Below are 8663 nucleotides of genomic sequence, written 5' to 3' on the forward strand. Positions count from 1 at the left end.
ATGTAACAGTTTATAAACTTGTTCCCATTAACTGATCTGGCAGTACTGTTGCTCCAGTCAATATCTGGCTAATTAAAATCCCCCATTATCATTACTTTACCCAAACTAGCAGCCTTTTCTATTTGCATCAGGAGCTTCACCTCCTCCTCGTCACTTACATTAGGGGGTCTATAGCGACCCCTACAATTAATTTGCTGGACTATTTCCCCACCCCCTTAGGCTGAAAGTGTGGCGTAACCCCTGCCTCGCCCGATACTATTGGAAAGTGATGGATTGTGGGAAGTCCTTGTGGTGCCATATTGGTTGGGGCAGAGGATGATAAAGCTTCCCACAATCAGAGCAGCCACTATAATGCCCCATGTACAGAAAGGAAGAGAAGTTTTGGGCTTTCGTTAAGAGGTTTAATCTTGTTAAACAAAACACTTTTATATTCAAAGAAAGAAACCGGTGTCCTCCCCTCCCCCCCCTTTTTTTTTTTTATTTCGTTTTTCGTCTGTTTGTTTTTTTTTATCTAAAACTGATCCAACAAATTTTTACAATAAATAATTTAAAGATATATTTTAGGCAAATAGATTTTAAGGTTTAAGGTAAATATGGTTTTACAAACAGAAGGAGAAAGCTTAGATGAAATAAAAGAGGCTCCTACACTCAGTAGGCCATGGTAGAAAAATAAATAAAAACAATGATGAGTAAAGTGGAGAAATATATATATATATATAGTGTGTGTGTGCCTGGGGAGGGATCTATACACTGTATGGTATATATATATATATATGTGGGGGGAGGGTACATATACAAAGCCATAGGACTGACTCATATAGTAGCAATAGAATGCAGGCAGGTAAGTAATAAATCTAGTAATGACACTACAATATGGTACCGACTCACTGACTGGAGTAGTCCCACAATAAGGGCCAGTTACACACTCACAATGGTTACACTGGGGCCACTTACACACTGGGAGTAGGTGAGAGAAAGTAAAAGTGACATATATAATGGAGCAAGTGTATATGAGCTCAGTTACACACAACATGGATAATGGGGGGGGCAGTGTATATGAGGAGTATGAGCTGGACATGGATACAATCAGCAAACGCCTGTACAAAGCACAATGTAACAGGGGGGCACACATCACCCCCACATGTTGTGAAAGGTAAAGGGGCTCAGTGAACACAAGGTGCAAGCTCAGGGCTATCAACACACACACAATGAAACACACAATGAAACACACACACAATGAAACACACACACACAATGAATCACACACACAATGAAACACACACACAATGAATCACACACACAATGAATCACACAATGAAACACACACACACAATGAATCACACACACAATGAAACACACACACACACACACAATGAATCTCACACACACAATGAAACACACACACAATGAATCACACACACACAATGAAACACACACACACAATGAATCTCAAACACACAATGAAACACACACACACAATGAATCACACACACAATGAATCACACACACACAATGAAACACACACACACAATGAATCTCACACACACAATGAAACACACACACACAATGAATCACACACACAATGAAACACACACACACAATGAATGTCACACACACAATGAATGTCACACACACAATGAATTACACACACAATGAATCTCACACACACAATGAATTACACACACAATGAAACACACACGTGAGCATTGAGGAAACAAGTGAGTTCCTGCTGGAGCGCACACTCAACATTTCACTTCCTCATTGTTTAAAGGAACAGGGAGCTTATATTTTCCATATAGAAGTATAGAGGGTCTATACTGTACAGCCACTCAGTATATGGCCCAGTACAATCATTAGAGATACTGGGATGGAAGAAGTAGAAAACCTCTGAAGTTGCCTCATGTCCCTGTGCTTCTTCCTTGCTCATAGTCTGTACAGAGACATCCCATAAGGGCAGGGGCACACGGGTAGATTCGGGGAGATTAAGTCGCCTGGCAACTAATCGCCTCTTCTTCGGGGCGACAATCTCCCCGAACTGCCTTCCCCCTGCTAAAATACAAAATTATGACTTGCAGGGCTTCCATTTCCGAAGTCGCCAGAAGTGAACGAGCAACTTTGGAAATCTAAGCGCCGCGAGTGCATTGGGGCAGGCGAATTTTCATTCTAGCCAGCGGGAAAGTAGTTCAGAGACTGTCACCCCAAAGAAGAGGCGATTAGTCACCAGGCGACTAAATCTCCCCAAATCTGCCCGTGTGCTAAAGTCCTAAAACTCTAGCCATGTCCTGTACTAAGTGAGCAGACATGAAGCCATTTATACACTGCTTGATGTTTCGGGGGGCTAAGAAGGAGGTGCCATATATGAGCAATGGAGTGGTACAGCCAGTGGCTGAATTGAGACAAATTATGTGAGTCAGTACTCATAGTGTTCCTCAGTACCAATCAGGTTGCAGAAAATAAATGAATGAAGCAAATAGAAAGCTCCCTGGGTACCACAAGTCTATCCCAGAGCACTTTCAACCCCCCTCCAGCAGAGAACTAGTCATGTGTAATTCAGAGGAGCTCACACATTAGTACCCCTAAATCTCACTCACACGTGTGTAATTCAGAGCAGCTCACACACGCACTACTATTAGTACCCCTAAATCTCACTCACACGTGTGTAATTCAGACGAGCTCACACACGCTTTACTATTAGTACCCCTAAATCTCACTCACACGTGTGTAATTCAGAGGAGCTCACACACACTCTACTATTAGTACCCCTAAATCTCACTCACACGTGTGTAATTCAGAGGAGCTCACACACGCTCTACCATTAGTACCCCTAAATCTCACTCACACGTGTGTAATTCAGAGGAGCTCACACACACTCTACTATTAGTACCCCTAAATCTCACTCACACGTGTGTAATTCAGAGGAGCTCACACACGCTTTACTATTAGTACCCCTAAATCTCACTCACACGTGTGTAATTCAGACGAGCTCACACACGCTCTACTATTAGTACCCCTAAATCTCACTAACACGTGTGTAATTCAGAGGAGCTCACACACGCTCTACTATTAGTACCCCTAAATCTCACTAACACGTGTGTAATTCAGAGCAGCTCACACACACGCACTACCATTAGTACCCCTAAATCTCACTCACACGTGTGTAATTCAGAGCAGCTCACACACACGCACCACCATTAGTACCCCTAAATCTCACTCCCATGTGAGTAATTCAGACCAACCCTGGTCCTGTAGTCACTCACTCTAACTAGTGGTACCATCTATGAGTTATCTCCCAAAGTGTACACTCACTCATATACACACACTCACACAGCCGTGTCAATCCCAAGAGCTTGCAGTTTGTACCCAATCACTTATTTACCTACTAATAAACAAGCTCCACCCATTGTGTGTCCCAAACCGTTCATTCCCTGGAGATCCCTTAATACTGGGTCTGATCTTGTTCCCCCAAGTTCTGACACAATGGACGAAGTACCTTTTCCCTCATTGACTTATTGAGGGAGTGTCATTGAGCCATAACCCTGGGGGGCACAAGAGTCAGACATCTCCCCCCAGGCTGCTGGCAGAGATCTGGCCAATAGCCATTGATATAGTCAAGCAGAGGGGGGGGCGGGGGCTGCCAGGCTGTGACATTCCCCTTGTACAAACACTGTGGAATGGGGAAAAGGCCAGGGCTGGGCACATGCCACATAAAAGGCTTGCGGGAACATGAATTGACTACCAATGTTATCTGCCATAAGTGGCTAATGACCCGCCCCTGAGGATGTAGTGTATTATAAGCGGGGGCGGAGTACAAATGCCCCTCCCAGAGAGTTCCTGCCTGGTCACATGACAGTACAGAGCTGAGAGAGAAGCTGATCCACAGTAGTATGTAGTGTATAACCAATGTCAAGTCTTCTACTGGCCTTAGTGGAGCCTCAGTAGCGTCGGCCATGTTAGTGTGTCTGTACCTGGCCACTCAGTGGCATGCAGTGGCCACAAAAAGTCTGCTGCTAGCCCAGGTGGCACACTTGTGACTAATCACACAAAGGAATACTGGTTGTTCAATGCTCGTGCCCGGGAGCTCAGTGTCTGAACAATCATGTCCTCTGCTGTTCCTCCTGGGGTTAGCTCGTGAACTGAACAGTCTTATTCCTCTTCTCCTGGGCTTCGTCAGTGATACTGAACAAGTCCATTTTTCTCTGTTAAATTTACCTGGGGTTAGATCAGTGATACTGTAGACAAGTCATTATCTGCTTCTACCTGGGGGTCGTGATGACTGTCAACAAGTCACCCCATGTTCAAATATGTACCCTGGGGTTAGATCAGTGATACTGTAACAATCATTATTCCCTGTTCAATTCTACCTGGGTTACGATCAGTGATACTGTAACAAGTCATTATTCCTGTTCAATTCTACCCGGGGTTAGATCAGTGATACTGTAACAAGTCATTATTCCTGTTCAATTCTACCCTGGGGTTAGATCAGTGATACTGTAACAAGTCATTATTCCTGTTCAATTCTACCCTGGGGTTAGATCAGTGATACTGTAACAAGTCATTATTCCTGTTCAATTCTACCCTGGGGTTAGATCAGTGATACTGTAACAAGTCATTATTCCTCTGTTCAATTCTACCCTGGGGTTAGATCAGTGATACTGTAACAAGTCATTATTCCCCTGTTCAATTCTACCCTGGGGTTAGATCAGTGATACTGTAACAAGTCATTATTCCTCTGTTCAATTCTACCCTGGGGTTAGATCAGTGATACTGTAACAAGTCATTATTCTCTGTTCAATTCTACCCTGGGGTTAGATCAGTGATACTGTAACAAGTCATTATTCCCTGTTCAATTCTACCCTGGGGTTAGATCAGTGATACTGTAACAAGTCATTATTGCCTGTTCAATTCTACCCTGGGGTTAGATCAGTGATACTGTAACAAGTCATTATTCTCCTGATCAATTCTACCCTGGGGTTAGATCAGTGATACTGTAACAAGTCATTATTCTCCTGTTCAATTCTACCCTGGGGTTAGATCAGTGATACTGTAACAAGTCATTATTCCTGTTCAATTCTACCCTGGGGTTAGATCAGTGATACTGTAACAAGTCATTATTCCCTGTTCAATTCTACCCTGGGGTTAGATCAGTGATACTGTAACAAGTCATTATTCTCCTGTTTCAATTCTACCCTGGGGTTAGATCAGTGATACTGTAACAAGTCATTATTCTCCTGTTCAATTCTACCCTGGGGTTAGATCAGTGATACTGTAACAAGTCATTATTCCTGTTCAATTCTACCCTGGGGTTAGATCAGTGATACTGTAACAAGTCATTATTCCCTGTTCAATTCTACCCTGGGGTTAGATCAGTGATACTGTAACAAGTCATTATTCCCTGTTCAATTCTACCTGGGGTTAGATCAGTGATACTGTAACAAGTCATTATTCTCCTGTTCAATTCTACCCTGGGGTTAGATCAGTGATACTGTAACAAGTCATTATTCCCCTGATCAATTCTACCCTGGGGTTAGATCAGTGATACTGTAACAAGTCATTATTCTCCTGTTCAATTCTACCCTGGGGTTAGATCAGTGATACTGTAACAAGTCATTATTCCTGTTCAATTCTACCCTGGGGTTAGATCAGTGATACTGTAACAAGTCATTATTCCTGATCAATTCTACCTGGGTTAGATCAGTGATACTGTAACAAGTCATTATTCTCCTGTTTCAATTCTACCCTGGGGTTAGATCAGTGATACTGTAACAAGTCATTATTCCTGTTCAATTCTACCCTGGGGTTAGATCAGTGATACTGTAACAAGTCATTATTCCTGTTCAATTCTACCCTGGGGTTAGATCAGTGATACTGTAACAAGTCATTATTCCCTGTTCAATTCTACCCTGGGGTTAGATCAGTGATACTGTAACAAGTCATTATTCCCCTGTTCAATTCTACCCTGGGGTTAGATCAGTGATACTGTAACAAGTCATTATTCTCCTGTTCAATTCTACCCTGGGGTTAGATCAGTGATACTGTAACAAGTCATTATTCTCCTGTTCAATTCTACCCTGGGGTTAGATCAGTGATACTGTAACAAGTCATTATTCCCCTGTTCAATTCTACCCTGGGGTTAGATCAGTGATACTGTAACAAGTCATTATTCCTGTTCAATTCTACCCTGGGGTTAGATCAGTGATACTGTAACAAGTCATTATTCCCCTGTTCAATTCTACCCTGGGGTTAGATCAGTGATACTGAGATCAGTGATACTGTAACAAGTCATTATTCTGTTCAATTCTACCTGGGGTTAGATCAGTGATACTGTAACAAGTCATTATTCCTGTTCAATTCTACCCTGGGGTTAGATCAGTGATACTGTAACAAGTCATTATTCCCTGTTCAATTCTACCCTGGGGTTAGATCAGTGATACTGTAACAAGTCATTATTCCCTGTCAATTCTACCCTGGGGTTAGATCAGTGATACTGTAACAAGTCATTATTCCTGTCAATTCTACCCTGGGGTTAGATAGTGATACTGTAACAAGTCATTATTCCTGATCAATTCTACCCTGGGGTTGATCAGTGATACTGTACAAGTCATTATTCCCCTGTTCAATTCTCCCTGGGGTTAGATCAGTGATACTGTAACAAGTCATTATTCCTGTTCAATTCTACCTGGGTTAGATAGGATACTGTACAAGTCATTATCCTGTTCAATTCTACCCTGGGTAGATCAGTGATACTGTAACAAGTCATTATTCCTTTCATTACCCTGGGGTTAGATCAGTGATACTGTAACAAGTATTATTCCCTGTTCAATTCTACCCTGGGTTAGATCAGTGATATGTACAAGTATTATTCCTGTTCATTCACCCGGGGTAGATCAGTGATACTGTAACAAGTCATTTTCTGTTCAATTCTACCCTGGGGTTAGATCAGTGATACTGTAACAAGTCATTATTCCCCTGTTAATTCTACCCTGGGGTTAGATCAGTGATACTGTAACAAGTCATTATTCCCTGTTCATTCTACCCTGGGTTAGATCAGTGATACTGTAACAAGTCATTATTCCTGTTCAATTCTACCCTGGGTTAGTCAGTGATACTGTAACAGTCATTATTCCTGATCAATTCTACCTGGGTTAGATCAGTGATACTGTAACAATCATTATTCCCCTGTTCAATTCTACCGGGGTTAGATCAGTGATACTGTAAAAGTCATTATTCCTGTTCAATTCTACCCTGGGGTTAGATCAGTGATACTGTAACAAGTCATTATTCCTGTCAATTCTACCCTGGGGTTAGATCAGTGATACTGTAACAAGTCATTATTCCTCTGTTCAATTCTACCCTGGGGTTAGATCAGTGATACTGTAACAAGTCATTATTCCTGTTCAATTCTACCCTGGGTTTAGATCAGTGATACTGTAACAAGTCATTATTCCCTGTTAATTCTACCCTGGGGTTAGATCAGTGATACTGTAACAAGTCATTATTCTCCTGTTCAATTCTACCCTGGGGTTAGATCAGTGATACTGTAACAAGTCATTATTCCTGTTCAATTCTACCCTGGGGTAGATCAGTGATACTGTAAACAAGTCATTATTCCTGTTCAATTCTACCCTGGGGTTAGATCAGTGATACTGTAACAAGTCATTATTCCTGTTCAATTCTACCCTGGGGTTAGATCAGTGATACTGTAACAAGTCATTATTCCTGTTCAATTCTACCCTGGGGTTAGATCAGTGATACTGTAACAAGTCATTATTCCTGTTCAATTCTACCCTGGGGTTAGATCAGTGATACTGTAACAAGTCATTATTCCCCTGTTCAATTCTACCCTGGGGTTAGATCAGTGATACTGTAACAAGTCATTATTCCTGTTCAATTCTACCCTGGGGTTAGATCAGTGATACTGTAACAAGTCATTATTCCTCTGTTCAATTCTACCCTGGGGTTAGATCAGTGATACTGTAACAAGTCATTATTCCTGTTCAATTCTACCCTGGGGTTAGATCAGTGATACTGTAACAAGTCATTATTCCTGTTCAATTCTACCCTGGGGTTAGATCAGTGATACTGTAACAAGTCATTATTCCTGTTCAATTCTACCCTGGGGTTAGATCAGTGATACTGTAACAAGTCATTATTCTCCTGTTCAATTCTACCCTGGGGTTAGATCAGTGATACTGTAACAAGTCATTATTCCTGTTCAATTCTACCCTGGGGTTAGATCAGTGATACTGTAACAAGTCATTATTCTCCTGATTCAATTCTACCCTGGGGTTAGATCAGTGATACTGTAACAAGTTCATTATTCTCCTGATTCAATTCTACCCTGGGTTAGATCAGTGATACTGAAAACAAGTCATTATTCCCTGTCAATTCTACCCTGGGGTTAAAGATCAGTGATATGTAACAAGTCATTTTTTCCCCTGTTTCAATTCTACCCTGGGGTTAGATCAGTGATACTGTAACAAGTCATTTTTTCCTGTTCAATTCAAACCCTGGGGTTAGATCAGTGATACTGTAACAAGTCATTATTCCCCTGTTCAATTCTACCCTGGGGTTAGATCAGTGATACTGTAACAAGTCATTATTCCTGTTCAATTCTACCCTGGGGTTAGATCAGTGATACTGTAACAAGTCATTATTCTCCTGTT

The 8663-nt window shown here is 41.7% G+C and overlaps 1 long non-coding RNA gene across 1 annotated transcript; it reads right to left on the bottom strand.

The window, feature by feature from the left end:
- Positions 1 to 5390: 5390 nt before the first annotated feature.
- LOC121399192 lies at positions 5391 to 5840 on the bottom strand. The gene is made up of 2 exons (XR_005964808.1): positions 5791 to 5840; positions 5391 to 5681 (listed from the first exon to the last, which is right to left on the bottom strand). It is a non-coding gene; the product is annotated as an uncharacterized LOC121399192 (long non-coding RNA).
- Positions 5841 to 8663: the final 2823 nt, after the last annotated feature.

This window comes from Xenopus laevis, chromosome 9_10S (assembly GCF_017654675.1).
Source record: "Xenopus laevis strain J_2021 chromosome 9_10S, Xenopus_laevis_v10.1, whole genome shotgun sequence".
Classification (NCBI taxonomy): Eukaryota; Metazoa; Chordata; class Amphibia; order Anura; family Pipidae; genus Xenopus; species Xenopus laevis.